This window comes from Vicugna pacos, chromosome 5 (genome assembly GCF_048564905.1).
Source record: "Vicugna pacos chromosome 5, VicPac4, whole genome shotgun sequence".
NCBI lineage: Eukaryota > Metazoa > Chordata > Mammalia > Artiodactyla > Camelidae > Vicugna > Vicugna pacos.
In genome coordinates this window covers 19,651,283-19,667,722 of record NC_132991.1, presented here as the reverse complement: position 1 = coordinate 19,667,722, position 16,440 = coordinate 19,651,283, and the positions used below count along the sequence as shown (strand labels likewise).

General features: G+C 35.2%; 1 long non-coding RNA gene across 6 annotated transcripts in view; it reads left to right on the top strand.

Moving 5' to 3' along the window:
- LOC116280648 (uncharacterized) overlaps positions 1-16,440 on the top strand; it is a 524,367-nt gene that overhangs the window by 279,231 nt on the left and 228,696 nt on the right. For all 6 annotated transcript variants that reach the window (XR_012072552.1, XR_012072553.1, XR_012072550.1 and 3 more), the window contains one exon: positions 13,630-13,681. This is a non-coding gene — a long non-coding RNA (uncharacterized lncRNA). The remainder of the gene's footprint in view (positions 1-13,629; positions 13,682-16,440) is intronic.

Here is a 16,440-nt window from a genome sequence, read left to right as displayed (position 1 = left end):
TCAGCTCAAATGCTCTTTTCCTTAGAGAGCACCTTCCTGACCGCTGCACCCAAACAGTAGCCTCTGTCACTCTCTCATCATTGCCCAACTTTTCTTTGTATTCTTCTGTTTTCAGCTTTAGTTGCTATTACATCACCTATTAATTTGTTTATTTTCTTTCTTCTAGAATGTAAACTCCAGGTCAGGGGCTTTATTTCTTTCAACAGCTCTATCTCTAGCACTTAAAAGTAGCTTCTACCTTATAGTAGGCAATCAATACATGTTTATTGTGTGAATTACTTAACCTCCTATAGTAGCAATATTACTATCTATGCTTTTATATACCTAACAAGCCCCGTATGTTCTTAGTACTGCTTGTATGCCTCACAAAGTGAAATGCATTCCATCCTCATCTCAACCCTGAAAAGTAGGTCCCATTATTACGTAAATTTTATAGAAAAGGGAACTGAGGGACCAATTTGCCCAGAGTCACAGAGCTTATAAGTAACTGGCTTCTGGAGGCCACATGTTTAACCAGTAGGCTATGCTGTCTCTCTATAAGTTCTTTCACGTAAACATATATTGTACTAACTGATCTTATTTTTTCCTAAATATAATGCATTTTTCTATTTAAATTTTTATTTCAGTTGTCTTTTTAAATTTTTAAACCTCTTTTATTTGAGTAATTATAGATTCATAGGAAGTTGTAAAGGTAGAACAAAAGAGCCCTGTGTAGTCTTCACTCACTTCCCCCAATGGATACATCTCACATAACTATAACATAGTGTCAAATCCAGGAAAGTGACATGGTGCAATATGTGTATAAAGTTCTGAGTCATCTCATCACCTGGAGATTCCTGTAAGCACCAAACCAATCAAGATAAAAAAAAATTAGAATCAATACAAAGATATCTTGTGCTACTGTTTTTATAACATCCATCTCCTTCCCATCACTCCTAACCCCTAGCCACCACTAATCTGTTTTCCATCTCTATAACTTTGTTGTTTCAATAATATTATAGAAATAGAATCATGCATTATGTGACCTTTTGAGTTTGGCTTTATTTCCTTTAGTTTAATGCCCTTGAAATTCCTCCAAGCTACTGTGTCCATGAATGGTTCATTCTTTTTTATTACTGAGCTGTATTCCATATTTCAAATATGAATTATGATAATCTTTTTCTCAATATAAAGTAATAAAAGACTAAGAGAGCAACACATGATTAAATGCATGTTTTGAAAGACAGAAGTCTTCTGGAAAAAAATCTATTCTTGTAACAGAGTCAGAATTAATAAAATTCTAGTAGGCACTGTAGAAGCATGTTAACTTCAAAATATGACAGATAACATAGTTTAGAAAATTTAAGATTAATTTCAAATAAATTAAGTAAGCTAATGTTCATAAATGCATACATATTTAACAATAAAATCATAATCTGTCACCTGTCAAGAAACTGTAAATTTGCAGTTGTGCTTTCCAGGAGGTCACTGGGTGATGGCTAACAGGGACATAAAAAGATGCTCAACATCACTAATTATTAGAGAAATGCAAATCAAAACTAAAATGAGGTATCTCCTTACACCAGTCAGAATGGCCATCATCAACAAGTCTATAAATAATAAATGCTAGAAAGGGTGTGGAGAAAAGGGAACCCTCCTATCCTGTTGGTGGGAATGTAAATTGGTACAGCCACTATGGAGGACAGTATGGAGGTTCTTTAAAAAACTAAAATTAGAGTTACCATATGATCCAGCTATCCCACTTCTGGGCATGCATCCAGAAAAATCAAAAATTCTAATTCAAAAAGATACATGCACCCCAATGTTCATAGCAACAGTGTTTACAGTAGCCAGAATGTGGAAACAACCTAAATGTCCATTGGCAGATGACTGGGTGAAGAAGATGTGGGTATATATATACAATGGTATATTACTCAGCCATAAAAAAGAATGAAATAATGCCATTTGCAGCAACATAAATGGACCTAGAGATTATCATTCTAAGTGAAGTAAGTCAGACAGAGAAAGAGAAATGTTATATGATATCACTTACATGGGGACTGTAAAAATATGATACAAATGAACTTATTTACAAAACAGAAATAGACTCACAGACATTAAAAACAAATTTATAGTTACCAAAGGGGGAAGGGGAGCAGGGAAGGATAAATTAGAAGTTTGAGATTAACAGATACATACTCCTGTATATGAAATAGATAAAAATAAGGGCCTACTGTATAACACAGGGGACTGTATTCAATATTTTGTAATAACCTATAATGGAAAAGAATCTGAAAAAGAATATGTGTGTGTGTGTGTGTGTATCTGTATCTGAATCACTTTGCTGTACACCTGAGACTAACACAACATCGTAAATCAACTATACTTCAGTTAAAAAATAAAAGAACCAATGAAGGTGAAATTCAACAGGAAATGACTGAATGGCTGATTAAAGCTCACTTTATTCCCTAATTTAGGTTATGACCAAAAAAAGAAATAAAGAATTAAAGACGAAAAATAAATAAATAAAAGAGATCACTGGGTGCTGGCTAGAGTGAGCACATGCACAGGAAAACTGCCCCAATGAGCATATGTTATATGCTCTATGTTATATAGCAGAACACGGACAGTCATCTGTATATGGCAAGTGATCTCAGCCCTGATTACTTTTATTGGCGAGGGAGGGTGGGGGTTGGAGGCCTAGGCAAGTGTTGGCAAGGCAGGGAGCTTCTAGAGTGCTGGGTGCTGGGGAGGGTGCAGATTAGATAGTCAGTGTGTTCAGAATAATTTGGGATAGCTTGTTGCTAGACTGGTCTTTGCTGTCTGTATCAGTGCCTGTGTCTAGAGACATCAGAGTTGGATATGATCTTTCTCACCATTCTGTTGTTTTACTTAGAAAATTTGCAGTCCCAAATTTAATGTATCTGCAGTGGAATGATCTGTCCAGGACATGAGTTATCATCTGCATGACATCATTGTAGTCCTGGATGAATCCTTGCTTCTCCTTCTAGGAGCTTGATGCCATGGTGGCCATAGCGGGGAACTAGGCGCGGGATCAGTGCCTGCTCTTGTTGGGGCTTAGGCTCCTACTGCCTCAATTCTGTCTCGTGGACCTGGCTATAAAAGCTTCCAAGAGCCACCTCTATCCTTAGAGCCTTTTTTTTCCGTAGCTGTCCAAATTGTAGATTTGAGGAGCCACTACCACTAGAGACTTAACAGATACAATTACTTAATAAGTCTAAGTCTCAGTTTCCTCATTTGTAAAAAGAGGGCAAATATTCTATCTACCACATGTTAGTTGGGGTGTTATCAACATTAAATAACCAAATGAAACATATAATCCATCATCTTGCATGGTAAAAGCATGCAAGATAGTGTTAAAAAATATACTCTATATATTCTAGAGAATGCTTAGCCATGTGTCCCTAAGATTTAGCTGGCTATGTTTTTTTATATGATCTTTGAAGACTTGCATTGTCCTTGGCATTAATGACCACATGAAAACCATAGCAAGAGGCACCCTGGAGAAAGAAGGAAAACCACACTCAGCCCATTTGGGGGGAATACATACTAAGTTTTTGTTTGTAGACTTGATGATTTTTAGTATTGTTAGTTATAGCGTAACATTTTTAGGATATGAAAGAGTTTTTCCATGGAGTTCTAGGTCTTATTTAGATTCTTAGTATCATTCTGAATTAAGTGTTATTGAACTAACATGATTCTTAAGATATGATAGTAAATGGGAAGAGAACAAACAAAACCCATAGCAGCTGCAAAAAGAACAGGATAGGTCCATGAGTATATTACAACACATTAAAAAAACCAAAAGGCAGAGAGTTGATAGAAGCCTGATAATAAGTGAAAAAAATAGAGTAAGATTAATGATATGCCAGCCAGAATAATGCAGGAAGGGGCTCCAATGAATGAACTTTAGAAAGATTTACATCTTGGTGTGCACAGTGCTGGGTGATGGCCTGAGAACAGGGCTGGAGAAAGGGAAGTTTTCTGGAAAGCTGCCTATGAAAGCAGCTGCTCCAGGGCTTTCCCTCCTACCTTCACCATCCCTCCTCCATTTCCTTGTCATTCCACTAGTAGCTACCAGCATCCTAGTGTTTTCTCCTAAGCAAAAACTGGACGACGTTACACTAAATATACTAGCAAACTGTGGAGAACTAAGCCCCCCACTGTTAGCATAGACATCAAAGAATAAAACTCCTTACTCTACAATTTTGGGAGTGAGTAATCTAATGGCTAGTTCTCTATCTGCTGAAATCATACTGGTTATCAAGCCCTGCCCTTGAATGTGGCGTTTCCCCATCTTCTTAATAAGAGGAGAGAGTTAATAAACCACAAATCCAAGCACTGCACATTAGGGCTGGTTGTGGGAGAATACCAGCATTAATAGTCCTATTCCTTTTCTTACATATGAATGGATGTCAAAGGATCACCAGCAGAATGAGAAATGCCTATGTAAGCCAACCAAAGAAAGAAAACTGACTTGGAAGGAAGGGAAGATTTTATAGTAAATAGAAGACAACTAAAAAAAAAAATGCTGATTACTACCAACAAAGGGAAGAATGCTGTGGAAACCAACAAAGACACAATGGAGATGATCAACAAATCCCAAAACTAGTTTTTTCTAAAAATACTAATAAAATAGTAAAAACTCTAAAAAGTTTGATCAAGAGAAATATAGACATGGCAAGAAAATTTAAATACACATGCACACACATACACGTAGAAATATACACACATTTTGGAAATGGAAAATAATGGGTCCATCTCATAAAAACTATCAGATGAAAGGAGTGAGAAAATGTAAGGCTGCTAATTTCATCTGGCATAATAGGGAGCCCAGTGATAATACTGAAAGTAAACAACGTGAAGTAGAGGCTTGCTTATACAAGACCTCAGACTATAGAAATCAGGACGAAGAGGGAAGAAGAGGTGAGGCATAATATAACTTAAATTATTAGCTCACAAAGCAGGAGGGTTTTATCTCAATTAGGGACTCCTAGTTTAAGCTTACACATTTAAATTACTGCAGAAACCATTAAAGATTAAAACAAAACAGTGGGGTTGGTGGGAAGAATATGATGAAAGAGCAAGTGTTTATAAGTCCTCTTGTATTATTTTTTTCATCCTGACATATAAATATTTTAAAAACTAAGATAAAAACACTATTTAATCAGATAGATTTAAAACAATAAAAATAAGTTGGTTAAACTGGTTACATTTAATGTGGTTTGACAAAGTGCCAACTAATCTGACATTTACCTGACTGATTACACCATTTACGAGGCAAAATAATCATGTTCATAGACTACGTAGCCACAGCTCAAAGCTATGTGTTTATTGTACGTTGTGTAGTCTAATGAGTATTTGCTGGTGTTTAGAGGATACCTTTTGTTGCATTTCACTTAAAACATGTTATTTAAAAAGAAATGCTTATTTATTGTAGAGACTAAAACAAAAAAAGAACAATAAAAGTCACTTTTAGTCTAATGGCTGGTCCTTTTAAACTATTGTTTTGCTTTAATACAATTATTTTCCTAAGGAAGGAGTGTCAGGAGGGAATTTGACATTTTATAATGCTCTGTGCATAAGCTCACATATTATTTAAAATAAAATTTATGATTTAGACATATAGGTTATTCCAGCTCTGGTTTTCAGTTATTGAATAATTTAGCCTTTTTTCTTTTTTTTTTTTTGGCTATGTAGTTTCAGAAGGAAAATATTAACCACAGCAGTAGTTATGTAGGAGTCCTAATAAGGAAAAGCAGGGAGTTTTTTTTAAATAATAAATGCAAATTATTTCCATTTCAGATATATATGATGTTATTTGTTCATTTTAAAGTATAATTTCTTTTTATCCTTGAAAATAGAAAATAAACATTAGGGAAAAAATTGAAATTTAGTCTACTACTTTGGCATTGTACTGTTCATATGTCAGTTTAATAGTCCTGTGAACAATTAACAGATATGTCAGTGGAAATGAAAACAGAGCAATCATCATTGCAATGATATAATTTTGCTAATTTTTCAGTGTTGATTGGGTTAATATTTGCAGTAGACCTCTTTGTCATCATAATCCTCTTTCATGAAGATTTGCTGTTTTTGACCTTATTGCTTGATTTCCAGATCATCTGGATTTTTTAAATCTGTGAAATTTGATAAATCACCAAATATAAGACAGGCACGTTGCTGACTGCTAAAAATACAAGTGTACATAAACACAGTATTTTTTCTCAATTAAAAAAAGCATAAATACAAGTTAATGTAGAAGTGTCTAAATAAAATTCATATAGGTACTTAGTAGAGAGGGTTTACTGAAATCTGTTTCCTTACAAAAGCTTCCTTTAAGATGTTGGGCTGGAGAATAAAAAGCAGATTAGGAGGGCATGCTCAGAAGAGAGACAGGTAAGTGGCACAAGGCAGTGAGAAGGCAGATGTAGCTTCTTTCTGTTTGAACTGTAGAATGTTGAAGCCCGTGCCTCTCAGACTTTTATGGAAATGTGAGTCATGTGGGCATCTGGTTAATCTTCGGGCTTCAACCAGTCAGTCTGGCAGTGAGCTGAGATTCTGCATATGAAACAAACTTCCATGTGGGGCCTATGCCCCTAGTCCAAGGACCACAGTTGGTTCAGTCAAGGCTGATTCCATAGAGATTCAAAGCAAATGTTTTCAACTATGTACATATTTACTGAAGCAATGGAGAAGGTCATGTGTAGGAAAATGATTCAGGGAAAAGCTGTTTCTCCTTCTGGGCTCTCCAGCTTCTTAGTTTGCACTTCCTTTCTCTAACTTCCAGGGAGCAGGTTCCACTTAAGTCATAAGTCCTCCTTATACCCTGATGCTTGCCATTGCCTTACCCTTAATTTTTTTTTCAGTTTTAATTTATTTTTATTGAAGTACAGTCAGTTTACAATGTTGTGTCAGTTTCTAGTGTACAGCACAGTACTTCAGTCACATAGGAACATACATACATTTGTTCTCATATTTTTCACCATAGGTTACTACAAGATATTGAATATGGTCCCCTGTGGTATACAGTAGAAACTTGTTGTTTATCTATTTTACATACATTAGTTAATATCTGCAAATCTCGAACTTTTTACCCTTCACTTTTAAAAAACTGATTCTGCCAGTTTCCAGGAAGCAATAACTTGTTTATTTTATAAACACTTACTTATCTTACCTATACTTACTAAAATAAGCATTTTATTTTCCTCCTCAGCTAGTTTCAGTGTTGTTATTTTACCCAAGTAGAACACTTTCAATTTGATGGCTAATACAGCTTTTACTCTGGCATGGTATTTCCAGTCAGTCTATATGTGTTGCCTATAACCCACCCTGAAAATATGTGATCCAATATAGGTAGTCAACTTAGTTACATGTTAAACACCTTTAATGGTAGCTATTTCTCAATATGGTGCTCTGCCCACTGACTTTACCAGTTATGTCTTAGTGCATAAGAAAATTATTATCCTTGAAATATGTAAAATGTAGGTTTTATTGCTCTGCATGCAGAGATTTATATTCAGTGCCTCTGGTATTAGACTGTAGAAGCTGCATTTTTAATTAGCACTTAGTTTAGTCTGACTTTGTGTGTACCTCTGCTTAGGAGTTACTCTTCCCTTGCAACACCAGGACATCAGCACAGTTGACAGGCATGAATAGAGACATCTGACAACCTCTCTGTAGGTGGTGATTCTTGAAAATGAGAAGATTACCAATTTAAGCCAATTGGAGGGCCAGTAATTGAGATTTCATTCATGATCTGACCGTAAACTTAATGAGTTATTTTGTTATTAACAAAGAAAGAAAGGAAGAAATTGACCTTCAAATTGGGTTCATTTTGGACTATGAGGCAGAATGTCATTCAACTAAATGCTCATTATACCTGATCCTTAGATGAAAGATAACTTTTTCCCAAAAGATACGAAAAAAAGTTATGTTAATTTCACATGTTCAGCAGTGGATTAATGCTAAGATGTCAGAATGTCTCAGGAATAGGAAAGTAACTAATGTGTACACTAGAAATATTGCAAATAAGAGATGATTGCCATTGGGAATTTGCATGCATCTGAATCTTAAATAGATCTTCTTGTACTAAAGCTGATCTCTAAAAAAAGAAATTTGAGAACAGAGACTAGGGCCTCCAAGAGGTATTATACTAAGTTAAACTAATTAATCATTAATTATAGAAACATGGATCCAAGATAAATCCCTTATTAGAGCAATATTGAATATGGCAACTTTATGTGACTGTGGATCAATCACCAATTCATCTGTAAATGGCCATTACCCAACTTAATCACCATTTACCCAATTTAAAATTATAATTAAGAATTTTCAAATAGTCGATCTATGGCTACATTTTATACTTTATTATATCTAGTGTTAAATTTCAAGTTTTTAAAAATATTAACCTTTCATATATGAGAAATTAATGTCCTTAGTCTGAGTATCATGTAGAACAAGATGAATAACTAGTATAAGATTTAAACAAAAAATAACATTTAAGGAGAAAAATGTTATTTTTTCTTTAAATCTTTATCAGAATAACTCATCAACATCAAATAAATGACATGTCCTCCTTTTTCTCCCTATGTCCTTTTCTTCCATTGGCATAAATTTTATGCACATTTGAAGCACTTCTACTGGACCCATTATTGGAAGTACAATACAAAACACTAGGAATAAGAGCATAGGAGAAGAATTTCCTGCTGAGACAGGATCTGATTTGCCGGTATGTGTTAGTAAAAAGCTCAACAATACATTAATCACCCTCCATAGTCTAAGTAGTGTCCTAGGTACTGGTGATGTAGGTAGATGGTCCCTACTTTGAGGGAAACAAGTCAAGTGACACCCAGATAAGAAGTTAATTTCAAGTTCAATGTAGTTAAGCTTATAATAGGAATCCATGAAGGGTATTAAGATATAACAAAAGAAAATCTCTTAATCCAGATGGGGGAGAAGTATGACCTCCCAGAGTTGAGTGTCAACATGAAAAGTAGTATTTCAGAAATTAAAGAGTGAGAGACATGTACTTTCTATCAGGACAAGGACCAGTCCTGAAATTCAGGTACCTAGAGGTATACTGACTCCTCTTTGGTAGGATGGTATGTAGGTCAAAGCTGTGAAAGTGTGGATGTATGGAAGTTAGTATTGGATTTTGATTAAAAAACGATTAAAAATATTGATATGCTGAACATAAATTTAAAGTATATAATAATAAAAAAATGTGCTACATCTGTCTCCTGAAGCTTGTGGCTTTGTGAACACATTGAAGTGCTGGGAGGGTGACACACCCAAGAGAGAGGGCATGGAAGCTCCACACCTCCACACATCCCATGTGTTTTTCTATACTTCTCCTCCATTTGGCTGTTCTTAATTTGGACCCTTTATGGTAAACCAGTAGAGGTAAGTTAAAAAACAAAAAAACAAAAAAACCTCCCTATTACTAATTATATGAAAGTACTGCTTATAGAATTTATTTTGATCAGAAAATATTGGTATCAGTATCAAGTCAGTCTGCTTGCAGAAGGAGCCATAATCCTGTTTGATGACTTTTTTTTCTGCATTTAACTGACCACTGGCATTCCCTGATTCATTGCAAGGTATTGTGATGCTTGGGAATGATTTAGAGTTTTTTTTATTTCAGAAGAGATCATCTCTCCAAACACCACAAAGAATGCAATTATATTAATGAAATTCCCATTAGAGGGTTCTTGGGATGATAAAGTGGCAACAAGGATTAGCATTTCAAGGAGAAGCATTACATTTTAATGACAACCATACTCCCCTGTGTTTCAAAAGAATGGAAGGTGGTCCCCAAACAAGGAATTGTTAAGACAGGAGCCAGGCTTTCAATTTGACTGATTGGATATGGTAATTTTCTGCCTGTTTTTGGATTAGATATTTTAAAATAATGTTATCTGACTATAATAACAAGCTACCTTTTATATACAGCATTAGTCTTAAACGCTATGGTTACTTTTACCATACTGTGTGGATGGTAAACTGCCTCCCAGGACATTGGCCACTATATGGAGAGAACTCACTGCTGAGTAATATATTCTCAGGGAGTGTAGTACTAGCCCTGAAAGAAGGTCTAAAAAAGAAAAACATAGCAGAAGAAATCCTTCCATTTATTAAGGTACCAATGAGAAAAAAGTCTAACCAAAGAAAAATAAAATTCCCAACAATTGTACTTTAAGAACAAAAGACTTGTTCATGCTAAACCATGAAATTACTTCAGTGGGTCACTGACTGGGGAAACAAATGGAAATAGAGATTTCTTCTTGGCTGTAAGTGCAGAATTTATCAAGTTGCCTGGCTGTCTTTTCTCTACTTAAATGGTACCAAACTGGCAATTACTTATTTATTATATTTAATAATTAAGTTCTATCGATGTTTTGGCTTTCTTTAATTGTTTCTTCTCTCTCTTTTCTGTTTCTTCTAACTAAATGTTATTTTTGATAGGCTGAATATTTTATTCTGTAGCTGAAATGGCAGTATTTTTTCTGCCAAAACTTTGGTCAGTGGGCACCGTTGTGGACTAAAGTAGCCTTCTAGCTCCAAGACTAATTAAGAATGCAGTCATAATCAGTTTCATTCCTTCCAGAAGTGCCAATTTCCATCTCCACTGAGGCCAAAATCCTACTGAATGAATAGTTTTCTTCTCTCACTGCCTTTACAAATTCAGGAGGCAGCCCTCCCTTACCTAGACTAATACTATCAAATAGAAATATAATACAAACCACACTTGAAATTTAAAATTCTCTAGTTGTCACATTAAAAAGGAAAAAGACATGAGACAAAAATTTTAATAATATATTTTATTTAACACAATATACCCAAAATATTTTCATTTAAAAAATAATTAGTGTAAAAAATTATTGAGATACTTTGCAGTTTTTTTTTTAATTAAGCCTTCAAAATTCAGTGTGTATTTTATACTTCCAACACATCTCAATTCAGACTAGCCACATTTCAGGTGCTCAATAGACACACATGGCTAATGGCTACCACAGCGTACAACACAGTTTCTGGGAATGGTAGTATTCTTAAGAGTGTTCACAAATGCATAAAATCCTATGCCTTCAAATTATCTTTCACAAAATTAATAGAATTTAAGTAGACAGCAAGTAAGTAAATCAGATATATTATATTTCATGCCCATGTTTATAGGGGTATGTACAAAAAGGTGGCATAACTTACCTCAGGAAGAGAAAAAGAAAAGTAAACCAAACAAAAACTAAATCCAAAATGTCATCCATTTAAAAAATATTTCTTATAAACCATCAAAAGGAACAGTGTTATGTTATACTGTGTTAACTTTCTGAGAATATAATTACAGACGAATTATAAATAATATTTATAATTTATTTTTAGGTTAAAAGTTACAAGGCCACGTGCACCTCTGTTGCAAGAAAATTTCTCCCTAAGCTTAAATCTTTAGTCTCTTCATCTCTTGACTGTAACCCTTCTACCACTACTACCTATATTATTTCTCTTTTTCTCAAGCAGCAGTGTGGGCCCAGAAGATAAGGAAGACAAATTTGTAATTAAACCTTCTGTGAAATGGATAGCCACATCTATGACAGAGAGAGAGGGAGAAATGTTTGTACAGAGTTGTTCATGGTAGTCAAAATAGATATTTTGTTTGCATTGGAATTTTCTGGTAATTACTTTTTAAATGCTTGTAATTGTTTTAAAACTGTCCTGCCACTCACTCATGGAGAAAGTCTTTAATAAAACTGCACAGGATTCGTGAAGCATCAGAGAGCCGCCCAGAACTAGCTAAAGAGATGCTTTTATAACCTAAATCCAAAGGCTATTTCTATAAGACTCTGAAACAGCTAATCTGTCACTCCCACTGACCAGCAAGTCAGTGTTGAGGGGTGGGGGGAGGTGGATGCCAGTTAAATTGATTCTTTGGCTAAAAGGAGTGAATACTCATAGGCATAATTATGGCTTCAGCTGGAATGTGACTGACAGTATTCACAGGACAGATGCTTTAAGTAAAGCGGAAAAAAGAAGCAATTAGATGGATAGTTCAGACTTGTAAATGCGTTTATGTGCCTATTTGGATAACTGGGTTAGTGTTCCCACTTAGTTTTATGTATGACGACCCAGCCTCCAGTTGAGAGGTTTGGGTGGGGGCTGAGGCTGGAGAAAGTACCCTGGGAGCTGTGATCTTCAGTGGAATAGGAACCAAAAATCAACAAAAGAGCAGAAATGAAAACACATCAGCACAGAGAATGAAAAGCAAACAGAATGGACCAGAATAGTTTAAATTGAAGAAAAGGTCAATAGGACTGAGGTGATTGGTAGAAAAAATAACATACCTGTTTCTCCAAATTTTCTCCTCCTCTTTTTTCTTTTCCATATTATTTCTTTTTCTATCTAGATTATTCATAAAGACATTTAAGGCAAAAAATTCAGATATAACCTTCAAGTCAACAGTTTATACTGGAGTGATGAATGATTACCAAAGTTTTAGTTTTATTTTGATAAACTGTGCAAAAACAATTTGAGAGTGATTCAATAAATGTTTACAGGTAGATATTCTATTAATAATTAACATATTGGATAACAAAAAAAGTCTTAATGAATCTATCTACCTATTTACCTACTCATCTACCTTTCTCCTCAAATATATGTGTTAAATGATATAGCAGCCACTTCAGAGATGCGATATTTAAGAGAAAAGATGAGTCTACTTTAAATAGACTGATTTTCAGTTTTGGTTATACTTTCAAAATATTACTGTTGGGGACCAGGTACCAGCCACCACCCCTCAACCCTTTATTTTCTTTATACACAGTCTACATTTTCATTAATATATGGCTTAAATATAAACAAACATAGTTTATTGTTAATTTCAAAATCTTAGATGAATTTCAGTTGCAATTCTCATTCTACCGCTAACTAGTTGTGTGACCTTCGGTAGATTTTTTTCAGTCTTTCTATACCTCAGCTTCTTTATGTGTAAAATGAAGGAAATATCCACAATGTGGGGTTGGTATGAGGAATCAGTGATACTCAATAAAAGGATAGATGCAATTGCTACTTTTCTGTGCTCACAGGAAATCCATTACCCTCTGTCCAGTGCAATGGTTATTTATCACATGTCCCATCTCCCCTACCCATTAGCTTCTGCAGGGCAGAGACTGCGTCTCAGTAGTCTGTGCTGTCTGCCTTGTCCCATAATGCAGTTCCATGCAACATTGTGTAAATATTCCCTCTGCCTAGAATTGCTTCCCCTTACTTTGAATGTTAAAACTCCTTTTCATCATTCAGAAATTACCTTTAGCTCCTTTTCTATGAAAATTTTTGATTCCATCAACCAAGGCACTCGTTATGCTGGTGCCTCTATTGACCTTTGTCCATACCCCCTTTGCATCCATCAGCCCATGTGTTTTGTAGGTCCAGTTATCCCACAGAGAATGCACCGAGTCTTTTAAAGCTGTTTTAATATATTTTAATGTAATTATTTTAATAATTCTATAAAGTTAAAAATTAATACTTACATAGTGCTTCTAAGTACTAGGTAATATTCTGACTTCTTAACATATATTAAGTTATTTACTCCTACAGCAACTCTGTGATATAAGTATTACTGCCATCCCTATTTTACAGGGAACCCTGAGGATCAGGAAGATTAAGGAAGCTTCCCGGGACCACAATTTGAGTAAGTGATGGGGCTCATTTGGATAAAGAGCCCTTGTTTCTTATCTCTTCAGTCTAATATGCTTCTGTTTTTTATTACCTGTGAAATAGAATGTTTTGTAGGTTTTGGTTAAAAGAGTGAATTAAAACAAGGAGTTATGGGTGCTCAGGCACCACTAGCTGAAGAAAACTCTGCCCTGATATAGTGAGAAAGTCCAATGAAATACGCCCAATGTGTGGTTGAAGTAGGCTTTAAAACGTTCTCAATACACGATTGAGACAAGAATTAGAAACTGAACATTTTTCTGTTGTGCCTTGCCAAACTTGTGATTGTGATGGAATATTTAGAATGCAACCGTTGTTTCTCTGCTGCTTACCAAAATTGGATCAGACAGATGGGCAGCTCAAGGAATGTCAAGTTTAGGGAAGCCAGGAGCCAACAGTGGCACATATATAGGAAATCTGGCTTGTTGTTTCCCAATATTGGGTCTGTGTGTGTGTGTGTGTGTGCATATGCATGTATTTTTGCTACACAGAAGTTCTTCTGTTTTGCCTGTTAAAGACATAAAAGAAGAAGAATTTTGTCAAGAACTATTAATCAATTAATATGTATTGTTGCCCTGAAGGATTTTACAGTATAACTTAGAAAAGGAGACTAAATTATATGAATCAATTAGAAAAAAACGAAACCTCCGGCTAACTTAAATAATGGACTCTGATTACAAATGCGAAAGATCAGAGGAGAGAGTCTTCATGGAAGAGAGAGTCTTAAACTGTTTCTTAAGGACATGACATGTTGGGTCAGGGAGAGAGGAAGCAAAGAAGGAAGTAAGTGGCAGGATTGCTTGACAGGTTTCAGAAAAGAAGCATAAGCAGTCAGGAAGGCAGAATTCTACTTTTGAGGGATACAGGTATTTGAGTCTGTGTTTGACAGTTAATCAGTAGCCAGAGTGTTTTCAGGACATATTTCCCAGGCATTTCTCAGAGACAGTTGCTAAAGGTTGTCTTTCAACATTGACACTAATTATAATAACAATTCTTTTGTAAGGCCAGTATTTTGAACCTAAGTCACTACGTCTGTACCTTATTTCTATCACATTGAAACACTACCACATTTTCTTTCTCTTAAACTAAGATTTTTTAAAAGCAGATATTAAATGAGCACGGATGGTGCAGGCATGTTCCTTAGGGCTTGTTAACTAGATGGCAATTCCTAAATCTTCTCACAATTCAGCCAGCAAAGGGAGAGGAGGAAACAGTTGATCAATAGTGACATAGCTTTACAGAGGGCTAAATAAAACAAAATGGACTTAAATCGTACTAAGACATTTATGTTAGATGTACAGAGAAATTTCTTGATGGCTAGGGAAATTAGATACTAAAATAGGTTGTCAGTGCAGCCAGTGGAATCACTCTTCTGGAAAATTCAGCGAACATTGAGTAGACCATATGCTCCAACGAGTTTGTTCACTGACTTGCCTGGCTTAGATTGCAGACCTCTCAGAATCCAAGCTTCTGTGGTATGACTAGATTCTGCACTTTAGCTGAGAGAAAGTACTCCCTTTTACTTATTACAGATTCTCAGATATTCTAATTTTTAAGTAGCAAGATACATGGCTGATTGCTTTATTTTTAACAAAGCTGATTCTCATACAAATATAGATATAAGTATAGACATAGTGAAAAACGTGTGTGTGTGTGTGTGTATACACACACACACACACACGCTTTTGAATGTACAAGGAAATAAAGTATTCCTAAGAATAAATATGAAGTCATTTAAATCATTTATCATAAAGCTTGATTTCTGATACTTTGACTCTTGATTTGTGTTTGAATTGACTGAATACATTTTTAATACCCACCAAACTCTCACACTGAGAAAAGGCTTGTTGATAAATGAAATATGACACAGATCCTGCTTTAAAGAATATTTTCGATAGAGCCACACAATGTTGAAATATGTGTACATCAAAACAGTTAAATATAAGTGATTATTAGTTGGCTCAAACTCATACAACCTAATGGAGGGGAAATAAGACAGATACACCCAGAACAGTCAGATCACGATAGAAGAGAGCACATGAGTAAGTGTTGTGTTGAGTATTAGAGACAAGAGTGCTCAGAAGCTCAGGGAAGGAAGAGATCAATGGCGCCCGCAGCAGTCTGGGTAATAAATGTTCATTGATCTGAGTTGACTCGAATTGTTTGTCCAGTTCTGTTGAGACAAATCTTTCTTTCTTTGGAGCCCTATCTCTTCCTGCTCAAGGGTCTAGATACCAAAGTGAGTAATAACATTGGCACTTGATTCGGTGAATCCTTCAATAAAGCATTTCCATGGTAGACACTGGTATTAAATACCTGGGGAAGTGTGAAAAGTGAACTAAGGTCTGATCTCTGCCCTTGAAGAGCTTACAATTCTGTTGATTAAGTAATACTCAGTACATGGAACAAAGTTAAGAAGCATTTAAATACTACCAAGCAGTGTAATTCATAGAGTAGCACTAGAGTTTAGTGGGGAGAGAAATCCTTGTGGACCAATGTGATCAGTGAAGGCTTCCCCAAAGTTTGAGTTATCTGGGTCTTAAAGAATGGGCACACATTTAATTGATAGAATAAGGCCAACTGGATGACTACAAATCTGACAATAACCCTTTTCTGGAAATAGCTTGAACATTTTCAAACTCTAATTATTTTTGAAAAAATGATTAGATATGGTGTAGTTGTACCATTTTTTTCCTATGTAAAGTTCCATTCAGTATTCATTCATCCAGCTGGGTT